General features: G+C 36.3%; 1 protein-coding gene across 14 annotated transcripts in view; it reads left to right on the top strand.

Annotated features, from left to right (window-relative positions):
- LOC116176810 (complexin) overlaps positions 1-17,157 on the top strand; it is a 501,249-nt gene that overhangs the window by 201,726 nt on the left and 282,366 nt on the right. The window contains exon 1 of one of the 14 annotated variants that reach the window (XM_031495592.1): positions 6,212-6,318. The exons of the other annotated variants lie outside the window; for them this stretch is intronic. The gene's annotated coding sequence lies outside the window, so the exon portion shown is untranslated. Of the gene's footprint in view, positions 1-6,211; positions 6,319-17,157 lie in introns of those variants that run through there. 14 annotated transcript variants of the gene reach the window in all.

Here is a 17,157-nt window from a genome sequence, read left to right as displayed (position 1 = left end):
CAGTTATTGACATTGGAAGATTGGTACATACTGATTTGATATGAAATTATTCTTATTTAAGATGGAGAAGAATCATACCATCAAAATAGTGATCTTTAATGATAAATTGAAAAGAAAAAACCGCGCTAAATAATGAAATAAGTTTGGTGATTAAGAGGCATTTGCATGAGGTATCCATACAACTGTGTGTATTTGATTATTTTCAGAAGTATTGTCTTAAGACGTTTTGTTAAGATCATTAGGGCTCTAGTAGAGTGAAATTCTCTATTCAGTTTTATTTGTAGTGAACCTTCTTTGCGGCGGCTGGATACTTCACCCGAAGTTCTCTGCTCCACGGGGATGATTGCAAATTTTCGCGATTTTGTAAAAAAAAATGATAAATGTTGCTGCGTGCAATCGTATGCGGTCACTACACCACCCACAACACAACTGTCCATCCGGCATTCTGCTTTAAAAACAATCCTAAAATTGATTTAAAATTTCTTAATGCAAGAGACCCGTTGGTCTTAATAAAATTACAAAGAAACCCATGAAAGAACACTTGGATACGAATAGAAAAAAATCTGAGATGAAGAACTCGATCCGGGTCGCACAATGGATTCGAATACGCCCACAATTAATTCATTGACAATGACAGAAATTTATTCTGACAAAGATTAAAACAAAATCCCTGCAAGAAAGAAAAGCTTACAAAGAACACATTACCCCGGACGCAGGTGGGCGACAAATACAATAGAAATCTTAAGATTACTTACACTTTTTTTGCGCAAATCAAATCAACACCACAGTACGTGTGTTGTACTCAAGCGTTTTTGAGTGTTTTTTTTTAAATTTATTTTCAAACTGTCAGCACATTACAAGTCTACTATTACCACTACTCGTGCTTGCCTTTTTTAACATTACACGTAAATATAAATACCCATCAAAATATGACTAAACGACGTGCGTTAATTAAATTTCGCCTGATAATAAAACTTCTTATCGTAAACGACCAGATGCAACCTTACTTCTAAAATCTTGTCGAAATTGAATAATTTAATAATAATATATATTTGTGTTAATTACACAATTATAAATGTTCAAAAAAGTGATAACTGATAAAATTAAAAGGAAAAATTACGCATACAATAAACGTAGAAATACAAATTCAAGTAAAATAAACCAAATTTGTGTTGATTCGTATATGATCCCCCATATTTGCTAAAAAAATTGAAATATTCTTATATAGGTGTTGTAATATATTGCCTTTATTATAATACATTGCGTATCATTCTTTTATTGTTGCATGGGATTTCAATGTACACTTTAACTGAAATGATGCTAAGATATCATATTGTGCCTGTAGTTTTTGCTGAAAGGAAAACCATCTAAGGTAAATGCGGTTTAATGGTTGTAAGTACGCGTGAACTTAAACAATTGAAGGATGTTGAGATGAGTACGAAGGCACAATCGATGGTTGTAGAATGGTTTAAATCAGTAATAAAAAGATACCTTGATATCCGAGGGTCCTTTCTGTTGGCAACTCTGGAAAAAAATAATAAAAAACGACGTTGGCGGCACTTTTGAATCTCAGTAGCAATCGACCCGATATGGTTAGCACGAATAAACTCCTACGTTGTGTAATCAGTTTTTGTGTTATATTGGAACTACACTACACCCCCTGCAGTTTACACAACAGTATGTTACATGGATTGTTAGGTAGTAGAACTGCTCTGGCTGAACATGTTATCCTTTGGGCTTGTGTCACTAACGTTAAATTTAACGTGTAGGATAGCTGTAGAAAACGTTATTTTCTCCATATTATATTAAATAACCCAAAATTAAGTTTGACGTTTCTAATACACCACAGGGCTGATTATTGTGTAAACGGGGAATTTATTTTTAAATTTGATACATAATTATTCTCACGAATAGTCTAGTAAGTAAAAAACCAAGGGTGTCCTTCTTCCTCATAAAAGAGGTTTTAAACTAAACCTATAACTAGTACAATCTTTATTTCTGTGCAAACAGAGGCATGTGGTGGACTATGCGATTTGGGAAAATATGAGGTGCACAAATGGCCATTTATAGGACCCTGCATAAAAATATGGGAAATTTGGGATTAAGTTCAACTGGTCCTCTATTTCAAAGTCTATGTTATGCCAAAGGGCGCTCTTCATATTTTAGGGGCGAAAACTATCTTTTTTTGCCAAAATCAAATAAAACCCTATATTAAAGAATAAGGCGAGTTAAATTTGGTTCATATGAGTTGAGTAATGTTACATGCTTTGGAACATTATCGCAGCGTTTTAATGAAAATAGTTATTGATTAAAATTCAACCCTTCAAAATCACCCAGTATAACATTATTAAAAAACAACTTTTATAAATAGAAAAAAATACTAACAATTACATTCGAAACTATATTTATAATACACATACAGTGAGCGGCTAAAATATGGCACAAATTCATTTAAACATCAGGTGTTGGGTTAAAATCCCACACACGTTATAATTTAAACGCATTTCGGGGGGGCGGAGGGGGGGGAAGGCCTAAAGTTCGAGGGGCGCCGCCGCCCGGACCGCTACCGCGGCCCGGAGCCGCGGCCGCCACAAAATTTTTGGGAAATTTCGTCAGGCCGTTTTGTAGAAATTCGACAAAATCGAGTTAACGGGTTGTTTTCTTATTTTATATGAGTAGGAGAATGGATTTTAAAAAATTGGTCCATTTAAAAAAATCAGAATCTACTTTTTCACCCACCCTGTATATTTTCAAAACGCACAAAGCGAGCAAAATGCGGAAATTAGCCACAGTGGTTGAGCTGGTAGAACAAAGAAAGCCAGGGGTACGACTTTACACCCATGCGACATTTTCCGATTCAAGTGAATCATCAAGAGTGTAATCCATCCACAATTTAGACTTAATGAATCCTCTCGATATTGTTCGTTTAGATTAAACGTTGAGGGTTGATGTCCTGGTTGATGCACAGTCAAATACCACTCTGCAATTCGCATAAATTCTGCCGCACCCCTTAAGATCCAATAGTAAACGTATTTCATTTGAAACAATACCTTTGTGCGTATAATTGAATTAGTGCAGACGGAAGAGTTCGGTATTCTAAAGGCGCCCTCGTCGCCGATGCAAAAACTCCGTCGAAAGCAAATGGCCATTTCCACTGTCAATAAAAAATTGAGTCGGTTTTTTTTTAATTACTGGTCGACTTTTATCGAAAAAATTAAAACGGGACAATACGAAAATTAATTTTCGAATGGTGGAAGCGACGGATGACGGTTTTCATTTCAGGCAAAGAGGCGGTTTTGACTGATTTTCGGATAATTTTTCAATTCCAGTCTGTCATTGTTGTGAATTTATGAGGGTGTTTACATACATTACGTTAGCAGCAACAAGGAGCGCGTGCTGGAAGGGTTTCCGCCATCAATCAATACTTAAAACAATCAGGCGATCCGGTAGTGGAACTGTCAGAAATTGATCTGGGTTTTGTGGATGGCGGCTTCAGCCAGGTGTTAAGAGAAACGAGCTAAACTGAGCGCGAAATGACACGGTCAGCGGTTAATAAAGATCGATAATTCAATAAAGCCCACCTGAAGGTAAGCTCGAGAATACTTCCACTATGAACTTTTAAATAGTTCTAGAAAACAAGTAGACCGCGGAAAATGGAAATAATTCTTGCATGCGTTTTAATGACCATTCAAGTCCGGAATCAGAAGTCGAGGGATAACCTTTTCCTCATTTTACAACTCATGATCCGACCTAGTTTATAATATACCCTCGCTCGATAAAGGAACTGCCAATTACAGGAAAGTAGACCAATTCCGTCGTGAGGATACCTACCTACTGTTTGTGAAATATCATCACTATCTATAAATTTCTTAAAGCAGAAGCACGCAACTATCGACAGCACGCACCGATATTCGTGTCATAAAAATTACATTGTTACGTTTCGTGTTTATTTTTAAAGTATTTTCGTATGTTTGCCGTGTTCCACTTCCAAAAATAAACCCTAAGTGATATTATAGTTAGACGGTGGCATTGGTAGACAATCAGTGGTTGCTAAATACATATAATGCAAGCAAAATTTCGACACGAAAATTTACAACCCAGATTCGGCAAAATCAAATAAACCAAGTACGTTTTTTAACTTAAATCTGATTCTGGGGGAAAAGTACAGGATAGTGGCAAATTAGATTTGAATCAGTCGGTCGCATTTCTCGACAAATAATGAAACTCACTTTTTGTTGAAACATATCACTTTCGAAGGGAGTCTTAGGAAAAGAAATTCTCGTGATTTGACGTAGATGGAATAGACGAATCGGCAAATCTTTGGAAGGTGGGGGACTACTACTTTTCTTTCGCTCGTTGGAACGTGTAGTATTGAATGTAGACACTACAAAAATCTGTAGTGTAATTTAATAATGAAAAATGTAAGGTACAAAGAATCGCATACGATTTTCAGTAGGGGAATTGTTTGATACTTGGCTCGCATTCGGTAACCCGACTTTTAATCCGGCTCATATTCAATAGCACTGATTCTTGAACTCGTAGAAATCGATTGGTGAAGGTTTGACATCGTGGTCTATTTTCGTTCTGAAGTTATACGAGGAATAGACGGACAGACAGACAAAATCATCAGGGAATTTCCTTAGGTCAATTTCAAGCATTCTTCAAACCTGTTGAGAGTCCGGAACAAGAGAGGGACAATAAATAAATAAATATATACCCTCCTTTAGTAGCAAAACGCAGCTCTCGCGATCGAGGAGTTGACAGAATTTTGCTGTTATTCTTCTGAAGCAGTTTCCAACTTCCATGGAACGTATATTCCTCCACACTTCTTATTGTGAGTAGTTTAGACAAGGCTTCTGCATTAGTATGTGAAATAAGATTTTTTAAATGTCGAGGTCTTATTCCGTCAATGCGTGCTAAAGATCCGGAGCAGATAATGGAGAGCAGTTTGTAGGAGAATCGGGGAATAACAGTGGTCTTCAAGGAGACGGAACTTCTTTAAGAGTCGGTTAAAAGTAGCATCATCTTGGGGAACTCTAAAAGTTTGACTGCACCGCTTATGTCATCATCAGAGATCTTAGACTCAACTCGAAGTGATAGGGAGCGAGTTTTAGGGAAGTTTAATGTCATCATTCCAGGAACGTTTTGCTTAATTATACCGGTGAGAGTATTATTTTTTGACGTGGATTCTGGAATTTTAAGAACAACGTATAAGAAGGTAAAAATGTCCATCCATGATTTGAGGGAGGAGGCAGAGTTGATTAGGCAAACGAGACTGTCGGTTGTTTGTATCCGAGCTCCTTTCGGAATTCTTTCCAGAACCTGAATATTGGATTTGAGTTTGCAACGCAGTTGAGGAATAGTGTGGACTGTCGGATGTTTCCTTTTAATTTGTATATTTAAGTCACGTTCTCCTTGGAAATTGGCAGTGTGGACATGGTATTAGGTTGTCTGAGTTTTGAGTCTTAAGAGAGTATCTTCACAATCAGCACATATCCAAGACGTTAATTTGTCTTTATTCACGTCACGAACCATCACAGAATGGTGTGGATGGATTGTGAAGATTTGTTTGGATGACCACACACGCCTTTCGAAAATTCCCCTTTAACTACCCAAAACGAGCATTTTTGAGCTTCCAGTTAGCGCTATGTATCTGTTTGTAAAGTTGCAAATTTCGCTTATGCGTTGAAAGTGCAATTTGGAAAAGCTCCTTGGCCTCCCTATACGAGACACTATAAGTTTCATGCATCAATAAAGAATTAAGTTGCATTCTAATTTTTTAATCAAAATGAGGAAGATCCCTACAAACTTTATTTATTAAGTTTAAAGAGCGGTCTCGAAGCTGTTGGCCTAAGGGAGGAATATTCATGGTACAGATAGCAGCTGTTGAGCCTTGGAAAGTTGAACTTGGTTGAACGTTCGGGAGTCGCTGTTATTAAAACAAAAGGAATGACGAATCGATGCACAGGACACATAATTAATTTATTGGTAGTTTGCTACTAGCCATTAGCCAAGCAAGAAATTTTGACCACGTCCTCCACGTGATAAAGAAACGTTGAATGGCCGTAGCGTTCAAATCTACTCAAACTGACATAATCTGTCTTTATTTAAACACCTCATAAACAGATTTTGTTTATCAGTTTTAGCGTACTCCAAACAATGCAGATAACGACGTCACAGGTGAAACCTGCTTATTTTTGCCAGTGTATAACATTCGATTAAATCAGTTACAATGGACATTATACGCGTAGTGGATTAATCTCGTGGTCGTGTGTTCTGTGTTTTTTATTTACAACCGATGATCATTTTACCCCCGAGGTAAGTTAGCCATGATTATCGTTTTACCAATGCGCTTAAAGGCACAAGGGGTGTTAAATTTTATGTCTTCAATTTTTCGGTATCAGATACAGAAGAAAATTAATGTGCCAATTCTAACCGTATGTCAATATTTTCCAGGATATTTTCGAACTCATTTGTGAATTATTCTATTAAAATGAAATAATTGCATATTTTATCGTAACATCCATTACTCAAACTTCATGGAGCTCTTCATCGAAAAAGATCAAAATCAATAATCGCTCGCTTAAGAGATACGGAGGAAACAGTTTGTTATAGCATTTTTAATGGAGAAGATATTTACGGGAGAATTTTTAGTTTAAAGCAGCATAAAAAGCATTACTCATTTACCCCAATTTCCATGTTTAACAAAAGGAATCGTTAACCGTGCAATTTCACTCGATGCATATGAATATCTTTTGTCCTGTTGCCTTGAGATATTCCCATCATTCTCTTTAAGTGGTTAAACAAACTTAATGGTTTTTTATGCTTTGAATAATGTGACTTCTCGCTGGAGCGATCTTCACTACTTCCATTGGGATCTCTTCTTTATTCCATCTTATTGGGCGTGGTACCATTATTGGACAACGACGTTACTCTACGTTATAATACTCATTTCTAAGTAAATTCTAATGTTATAGTCACACCTATCACATCTTCCCCCTTAATTATGCACAAAAAATGTTTCCCATTGTTTAGTTTTTATGAATTTCATTTAATTTTTTACCACTACATTTCATCATTTTAGTCACTTCATGAAGACCTTTAAAAATAGGATCTATCTTCAGGGATGTGCTTCTAATTAAAACCACCTACCTACCTTAATAGTTATACAAATTTGAAAAATGGCACATTACTGGCGAGGAACTATTAATTTCCTAATCAGGTTATGTCATTTTACTGGCGAGTTTTGTATTATATTTTACCTGACATCGTATTTTATTATAAAATTTCAATTTTTATATAGAACTTTTGATTGTCAATCTGTCAGTGATGACAGGAGTCATTATACACATGAGCAATGTCACAGATGCGGCCAGTAAAGTGACAAGCGGCGACGTAGTCTGTTCTGCCTCTATCATGGAATTAGTTATTTACATAAAAGTCAGGAAAATGGTAAATTACTGGCGGGGAAACATTGAAGTACAAGGCCCCTTTGGGGCATTTTCCTGCCATAAAGTAGGAATGAAAATAAAGATTTCATGACGATTTTGGGTAAACTAAAATTTCCTGACAGAAAGTAGGCATGAAAATGAAGGTTTCAAGCCGATTTTGAGTAAATTTTAATTTTAATGTGTCATTTTCCGACTTTTTGTAAATAATAAAATAACTATTAAGGTAGTTAGGCGGTTTTATTAAAATTTACCCAACATCGGGTAATAATAAAAGATTTCTATGCGTGTACGTCAACAATCAACATGCAATCCAAGAGCACCAAGTGTGTGGTTGTTTTTCTTCTTCAATTCTTAGGTACCTACTTCTAGCACTTTTCCATACGTTTTCATTTCCATGATCATACTGAAATTTTACAAATAACCCAATTACATTAATTGGTTTAGCGGTTTCTTCCTATTTCCTTCTTATTCTCTCCCTTTTACCGTTGCATTTGTTTCTTCCCCATCTTCAGTAGATTCTTCCATCTCCTATTTATTACCTGTTATTGTGCCACTGGTCGTCCTAGTCGGTTCCTGCACTGCCACTTTTTTGTGTATTTTGCTCCCCGGCATTGTCTACCCTGTAAGAATACCTACATCTTTAACAAAGTTCAGGATTGTGGTAAGGCGACCGCCCTGGCGACCGTTCTTTTGCCTTATTGTGTCGCATGTGTTACATTCATCCCTGTTCGAGGTTTCCAGAATATTTTGTAATGGTTCTATCGACCAGCTGTGTTTTTGTGAGTTTTGTCTGAATCTACTCGAGTCTGCAAGTTCGTCTGAAATCCGGGTTCGGGCATGGATATTTGCAAATGTATCGTGGGTAGGGTTGGTAGAGCAGCCTTGACTGAAACCCCGCCCACTCAAAAATAAAGGCAACATAAATAAATAAATAAATCTGGTTGCCTGCGAATCCCGTAATTCAATGCGATCGCGATCACTTATGTTGAAAGAACCTCCTTAACATGAAATCGCCCTTTCAGCTACATCCACCGCTCTGTGTTATAGGAAGTTCACAGGATCTTCCTGGTTGATCGTGACATTGGTGTTTACATAGGTTCCAAGATAATTTTGAATAAACGACTGGGCTGGGGCGTAGGAGTCCAGGTTACGGTATGAATATAACTATTAGTCCCTCTTCGCCATAGGTATGTATTCCAGGGCAACACTGGCCCTTAGTCATGAACATAGTGTGAACTCTAACAGGGAGAGACCTTGTAGTACAGCAAGAAAGATTCCATCCATCCCTGGGGAGTTATACGATGGAAAGTCTTTACTGCCCAGCTAACTTTGGTTAAGTTCACCATATTCCGAACCAAAACCCAATCAACCCAATCTTCTGTGTTCCCCGAGGTGTTCCCCCTGAGGAGCGGTAGCGTCTTGAGTGAGGGTCTTTGATCCCGGAAAGTGTGATTGAAGCTCCAAGGCCTTTGTTACAGTCTCTGTATAATCCCCCTCAATTTTCTTCAAGGAGCCGATTCTACCCTCTGTTCCTCAAAATACCCCCACGAGACAAGTTTTTCCTTTCTAATGACCACTTCCTATTGGTCAGATTCTTCCCCATCCTTCACGACATCTTCATGGGTTCAATATCCTCAAGGGCACTACGTCCTAGAGGAACCGAGGAGTATGTATTTTCCGCCTCTTTTAGAATTAATCATTACCATAACTCATTTCCTTAAAAGTTCTGTAAGAATGTCAAACCGAATATTCAAGGGATCGGGCGGTCTGTGACTGACGAATATTGTAAAACAGAATTACGGCACACGAAAACGGTAGCGATTTTTTCAAGCGGGAACAGAAGCACAAATTATTAACAGTAACTACTTGAGAGTACGGTACGGTAAAAAATTTAAATAAAAGGACAGAACTCCACTTACAGAAATGAAAGTTCGAAAGATCCTCTACTAAATAACTTTCTCACTTTTTATAAAATTCGGCAATTTCTGGAAGGGAACTCTGGACACGACAATCCCGTATAATATATCATTGTATGATAACGTACAAAATTAAAACTTTTTTAAATAATTGCTAGTTTACTTGTCATTCTAAAAATCAGGGAATCGGGTTAAACATCTTAGAGCGCTTCCAATATCACTACACACCCAATTAAATCAGACGATGTTTGGTGCAACCGGTTATTATGCTGACTTAATTGGCCGAGTTGAAATTCCAAAATTTGGTAGTTCTATTGTTACTTGAAATTTTCGGGTAAGGCATATAGGTCTGTGATCTATGTACTACGGCGACAATCCAGGTTTTAAATTAGCATTGAGAAATAAGTAATAAACGTATGCCATGTAATATGACTTTGCAATTCACCGGTATGCATTTCAACAATATTTGGGTCGTGTAGGTATACAAAATTCGATACATTTTAACATTTATTTATTTATTGAAATACTCAAAACAACAGATACATTGTATCCAATGACAGTTTTGAGGACTAAAATAACTCTTAAATTCCGTGATATGAATTATGAATAAATAATAATTGATGAGTATAAGGTAACGAAAAAACAAAAAACTAACTAAATAATCATTAACTGTTTCTTAAAATGCGATAATTTTACATCGAAAATTTCCAAAGAATTAAAGCTATTAAACGTTGTCATCATGCGTGTAATCGGTGCTGTGTGATTTAATAAAATGGATTTAGATTGAGGTATCTTAAATAATATGAATTTACATCTAGTTCTGTGGTCCAGAACATTGAAATTAATTAGTGAGAGCAAATGTGATGAACTCACTTGATTATTTAAAAGTTTATAAAAGAAAATTAAAAGATGATTTCTTCTGCGGTCACTCAAGCTTTTCATACAATATGTTTGCAAAAGATCCGAATAGTGGTCAAAGAGGGGATATGTTGATGTAAGTCGGTACTGCATACGTCTTATGAATTTTTTCTGGACCATTTCAATGGCCTGCTGGTATTTATTTGCATAAGGTGCCCATATGATGGATGCATATTCAAGATGTGGCCTGACCAGTGTGTGATAATAGTATATTATATACCGCGGGACTGAAGTAGTACTTTTAATCCCGAAGGTAAAGTTTATGGCCCGACCGAAGGGAGCGCCATAATTTACCTGAGGGATTAAGACCACTACTTCAGTCGCAAGGTATATACGATATTTTTCGTACTTCCGAAACCGAAACACTTAATATGTATGGAGTTAGAGAACGCGTTCTTTCAAAAAATCGCTGCTTAACAAGTTACCATAGGAACGTTGCGTTGTATGACAATCCCTATGCCATGGTAACAAAAATAATTTGGAAACTGTCATTGCTAGTGTCATAATTTTGGTGGTGGATGACAAAGGTGTATTTGATATTGATAAAAAGCGGCCAAAGTAGGTAAAGAATTGATACCACCGAAATCCAAAAAACTATATGAGCAGCAGTACGATGCGTTTAAGAAGTAGTGCCGCATACAAAATGTGGAACAACCTACTGAAATTGCCTTGTTAGTAATTTCATCCTTCCGGGATTTTCGTATAAATTTAATCCCGGCGGGACAAAAAGTGACACTTCAGTACTTGTCATAAAGGAGTGAAGTTCTTACTTTAGTCCCGGAAGTACGAAAAGAATTTTATACGTACTTCCGTTTTTAAGATCTTTGGAAGATCTGCAAATGAAGCCCAAACTTGAATAATCTTGCTATACTTACTAAATTCCGTTTTGTAATACGCTCGAGAAACTGTTGGAAAAATCTTGGAAAATTTTTTTCGGCTAGTAGAAAATCGGTCTTAATTTTACTTTTCAGCTGGGTCGCCTGCCTTGTCGCAAACGTCTTTCTGGATCGAACTCCACCTCAACTGATATCTTTTCTTTATTCTATCGTACTGGGGGTCTTTATTGTTTTAAGATTAACTTCCATTGCTCAATAAAACTGGGTTATTGCTAACAATTTTATAACAAATAATTATTTAACACTAAATTTTATTATTATATTTTACTTCTTTCATTTTTGTATTTTGCTCTTTAATCCATTTGGATTTACATGTTCACTTCTACGTACCCATTTTTATTGATCCTCTTATCTTTACACTGACATTCTTTACTATAGAATACTGTAAAATGTCTACACCCAATCCAGAAATTTTACATGCCTCTTTATTTTAATTCATTGTTTTTTTTTTTCAAATTCCCGCCACTGTGTTACATCGTGTATTTTGCCTATTTACAATAATGCTTGAATCCGAGTGTTTATGAAATGTTTAGTTTAATTTCGGTGGAAAGCAAAATTAGGTTTAGTTTATTACTAACAAGGAGTTGCTATTATTTCACTTGCGGTAACGGAAAGTGTCGATTGAAAATTTATGTAAAGTACCACATAAATACGCTCATCAATTTCCAGTAATTTTAGGCTTTCCCCTAAACTAAGGATATGCGCACTTCATTAGTAAACAGTCGGGAAACAATTTAAGTCAAACATAAACATTGCGAAAGGCCTTTATCGCTAATCAAACTTCTCCACTTTAGCATCATCATCTACATTTTATTTGCCTTGGTATAATTGAACGTTGAGTGAACGGAAGTTTGCGCATGATAGATCGAGTAATACGAGTAGGATGGAGTAAGTAGTGTGGAAAACTCATTTTATTTTAGAGAGCGCAAGCTGTTAGAAAAAAAAACAATCATTTTTATCACTTCGTTCACCATATATTTAAGATAAGCACTTAAGGCATCCAAGGGTTAATGGAATATACTTTTTCTGTTATAAAGGGCGTCTATTTATCATTATGCTATATGGATGCTCGCTTAGTCTTCGTCAAATTGATCGATTGACGTTTTACCATTTTGGAAAGTTTACAGTGTTTGCGCCCGAAAAGTTTCGACTTGTGTAATTGTTTGTGTTTGCGACTCCGAGATTCTCCCAAAATAATTTACATACGATGACCGTCGTGTTTGACGTTTATCTGGCGAAATATGGAAAGTGCGCGCGGTTCTGCACAAAATTGGATTTCGGTTGACCTTTCATTTATGAAATCAAGCGTGCTAAGCCCATCGGGTTCGTTTTCATTCGAAAAGTAAATCGCATTTAAAGGATCGGTCGTTAATGTACCTACAACTGAGTTCAATTTCCAAAACATTTCGGTTTCGAGTTTGCTTTTCCTTTTGGTTTTGAATCCCACTAGGCGACGCTTTAGAATCTCTCGGGAGCTTGTTACATTATACAGCTTCAAATACAGACAGCGTTCGTGTTCTGCTGCAACTGAGTTAATACGGAAATTATTCTCATTTTGAAACGTGAGATTGTACTTAATGCGAATACCTTCCGCTTTTCATTGTAAGCTCTGTATTAATGGTTTGCTATAAAAGCAATTGTCACATTCTCTCCCATTACATTAACATCTCCCAACCAACCGACCGACGGCGTTTGACTGATTTTTCTATTTACTCGTCTCTAGTCCAATAAAATTACCACCTTTCAATCGATTTTCTTCGATAGAATTAATACAAACGTTGATTTTTTAGAATGTCAGAGTTCTAAAAGAGCATCTTTAGTCCAGGCAATACAGAACCTATGAGGACCTTAGCTTGCAAAATTAATGGTAGTTCTGGAAATAGGCTCACTTTATGTTTTTTTGGGTTGCTGAATCAAAATTTTTAATTTCCCACCAAAAATTCCCTCCGCAACCCCCCCAAATCTTGAAAAATAAGAAAAAAATATGTTTTTTTTAAGAAATCGTTTTTTGTGGTTTCACAAATAAAATACCTACAAATTTGAAATGTAGATATAGTATGCAACCAAAAACGTCCAAAAAGATTTTTACGTACTACGCACGTAGGGGGCGCTGACGTGCGTTGAAGTATGCTCATTAGCGACTCGGGCGCACTTCGCTTAACAACCCACGGCGTTCGTGTTCGCTCGCTCTTCACCCGCTTTATCTTTCGCTTTAACCCCCTCCCTCCTTTAATCTCTCTTATTTTTTAACATCTGGAAGTCAACCCTCAACCTCCAACTTTTCTCCACCTATTTTCAGACAAGTTCAGAATTAAAAACACATCTACATATTTATCAAATATAGACTTTTATTACTAAATTAAATTAAATTATTTAAAAAAAAGTTTAAATTATCTACTCTTTTTTGTTTAACTGCAGCTGAGGGCCCACAGCTAGGTTCATGCGCCAAAAAGATTTCATTGATTTCAAAGGCCCGTGTTTAAAGTAGATTGATGGATACATTGCTGAAGGAAGACAAAAAAGGAAGTTTAGAAACAACTAATCTGACAATTCTTCCGTGTTTTCGGACTTAGGAAAAGCTGGACCATCAAATTTACGTGATTTCCCCAAAATAATCTCATCAGATTGATGTACCACCTTTTCAAATAACAGTTGAAGTTCCTATGCTTTAGATTAGCTTTAGAATTTTGGTGTAGCGGAAGGTTTAAAGGTAGTGACAGGAGATAGTTCGTTGCTAGTACTTTTCCAGCACCATTTTTTTGGTTCCATATCATTTTCTAGCCAAAGTTGGACATGACGGAACGTACCCTGAATGAGTGTTCAGTTGGAGGCAAAGAGCCTATATTGTGTTTTACAGGTAAGCTAGGAAAAACAATTGGTAAACCGTGACCAAAAATCGCAGACATAAAGTCACAGCCGCTGAAAGCGTGTAAGCCACTATGTTTCCTTTAAGACCAAATGATAGGTAGATCTGTTGTAAAACTTTGGCTTTGCCGGGCTTCATGAAGTAAATATTGGCGGATTGAGGAAGTGCAATTAATAGAAGTAATAAATCTATATCTACGCCGACAAGAATCATCGATGGATGAATTGACGCCATTTCAATTGCTGCATTAACGATGAGATAGTCTGCGTTTTCGTCAGCTTTTTGCACTGTCGACTTCCTTTTAATATAATGTAAAATAATGTCAATGAGGCGATGTTTATTTCTGCTGTTAGATATAAAACTTGCCTGGCCAACAAGGAGTCATACATTCATGAAAAATTATGTCAACCGATGACTGCTTTCTTTCTCTTCGCAATCTTTCTGCGCTTTTCAGGGGAGGGGATGAAAAAACAAATTGAAAATGACAGTCAGTGGCAATAGTGGCGAAAACCACGCAGTTATCGTCTAATTTCCCGGCGTGCGTACGGGACCATAGCGCATGTTCTAAGACGTGCTAACGCCCTACTCATTCGTCTTACGTCAAAATATCATTTGATTTTTATGTCGCAAATTTGATCTACTTTCCAAATCCCCAGATAGTTTTTCTCTGAAATACACAAAATAACGGTTTTTTTTAAAAACGATATTTTTTTCTTTTTTTCAAAATTTGGGGGGGGGGGGGTTGCGGGTGGAATTTTTGGTGGGAAGTTGAAAATTCGGATTCATAGACACAGAAAACATAAAACAAGCCTATGTCCAGAACTACCATTATTTTTGCATCCTAAAATTACATATTTCCTGGACTACTTGGGGATTACAGCTTTTGTGCTACCCTTGATACCATATGCACTACAACACATTGACAATACAACAGGAACTTTACGATATAGGTATCTCTATTAGATAAACATTCCAATCAAAAGGCAACACGATTGGAAAGAGAAACGTATGTGTCATTAAAGGTGAAATGGGAGCTTGCATTCCATAGGGGGTTACTCCGTGAACAGCATATTTGCAAAGCATAAAATACCAAACTGAAATGTATATTTTAATGATCTACTAAATCTACTTACTAAAATGCGTGCAAAACGTGCATTTGGAGTTGTGAAATAAACATGAATTTGCTGTTGATAGAGCTTGAATAAAAGATCGCGACGTGTTTGTTTAAACTTGGGAAGATATAAGGTCATCGAGCACAGTCAAGAATACAATTACCATTGAGTATTGACATTGTTCTGCTCTTTACAGTATGTGACTATGCTAATATGATGCGACCGAGTGGTTGCAGCCGGCTTTTTTGCACTATAAGGGGGTTGGACCTCCCTTCTTGAAATTAAATTTTGACTTTTTAACTGAACTCGAAAATTATTTTTTAGTTTGATTCCTGATTTCCTAGCAAGATGATATTAACACAAATATGTTGCTGCTAGTTAGCTCAATTTACACTATCTAGTTTCCTTTTGATTTTTAAAATTTTCTATCGGGGCACAAATGGGTTTGGACTCAACAATAAGGTCCTAACATTGACTTAAAACTCTTATACACTTGAAAGAGCCGAAGGCTGCAATTAAATCCGCAAATTCCAATGAAATCACTACTCAAATTTTAAATAAAATCGGAAATAACATTGGGAGAAGCAGAAATTAGAAAATTTTCCGTAGAAAAATAAAACTCTAACTGGACTTCTAATTGGGATTCAAATTGACATATAATTAATTGATAAAATGAACTTACATTTCCACATTGTCTTTGATGAAGTTTGTGATTTCCTTCGCATACAAAATTGAATCGGTTTCCTCTGTGGAATGGATACTTCTTTGATTACCCTAGCTCGAATGGAAATTGGGTCTAATTTGGATATCCATGGGATGTCTCAACATTTCCTCGACGATGGAAAATGCAATGTACATTTTACGGATACGGAATCGCTGGTGATTGATTAATTGATGTGATTTACCCGAAAGCCAACAGTCATAAAATTTTTTTGACACCATCAGAAAGCTGAGAAAAAATTACTACGGGTTTGTTAAAACTATTTTTGATATCTTTGAAAATTTACACCAGTGCATTTTCGAGAATGACATTTTTCGGCACTTTGAATGGGAAAATCAGTATAAAATTCTGCATAACTTTGGCCATTTAAGCAACTTTGTATCTCTTACTGTTTATGATAGTCTAAGAGCCAGTGAAAAGCAGACCCAACATATTTCAGTAAACTCTCAATTTTGTCGAAAGACTCTCTTATACTTACTGTTCATGAGTGGGGGACTAGCTTAGCCAGATCGAGGTAGGTTGAGTGCCGCTCGGGTGAAACAGCTATAAAAATTACACCATATTCGAAAGTATTTCAGTAAAGCTGCCATTGACATATTTTAAATTATATCATTTCTTTTATTGGAAAATCACGATGGCAGATAGTTATGGCGGTTGTGAAGTCACGGCAGACGCTTCTCAAAATTGAAAAAAAAATTAATTTAAAAAATATTTCAGTAAATCTGAAATTTAAATATGTTATTCTTAACAGTATTTCTAGCTTACATTTATCACGGCAGACATTTTCATCGGTTATAACAATCTGGCAGACAGATAAAGTACCGCTCGAGCATACGTATACATGTGTACAGTAAGTAAGTACTTACCTACTTTTCTGTCAGTTTAATTAGCATGTTCTTGAATTGTCGTCCGTCCGTCCGTCCGTGCTATAACTCTTTTTTTAAAGTGGCAGATCGTGTTGAAATTTGGTATACGGGTACTTTGGACATTAAGGACGGACGCTACTGATTTTCAGGAAAGTGGCTCAACAGGAACAAAAATTATTAATTTTTTTCTTAACATTCAATAATACAAAACTAATGCTTTTTGCTTTTAAAAACATCACATCATATCACCTAAAGCTGTAAAGGCTTCTTGAAATGGAATATTTTTTTTCAACAAGGTTAGTGGTCTTTTTTTCCCTTATTAAAGAAAGCAGGATTAAATTAAATTAGAATGTAATATAACAAATCCATCGATTAAGTATACATCCGTATAAGGTGGCGGATTATGGCTAA

The sequence above is a fragment of the Photinus pyralis genome, unplaced genomic scaffold (genome assembly GCF_008802855.1).
Source record: "Photinus pyralis isolate 1611_PpyrPB1 unplaced genomic scaffold, Ppyr1.3 Ppyr1.4_LG7, whole genome shotgun sequence".
In the NCBI taxonomy this organism is placed as follows: Eukaryota; Metazoa; Arthropoda; class Insecta; order Coleoptera; family Lampyridae; genus Photinus; species Photinus pyralis.
The sequence above is the reverse complement of the archived record's forward strand: the minus strand, read 5'-3'. Positions and strand labels throughout refer to the sequence as shown.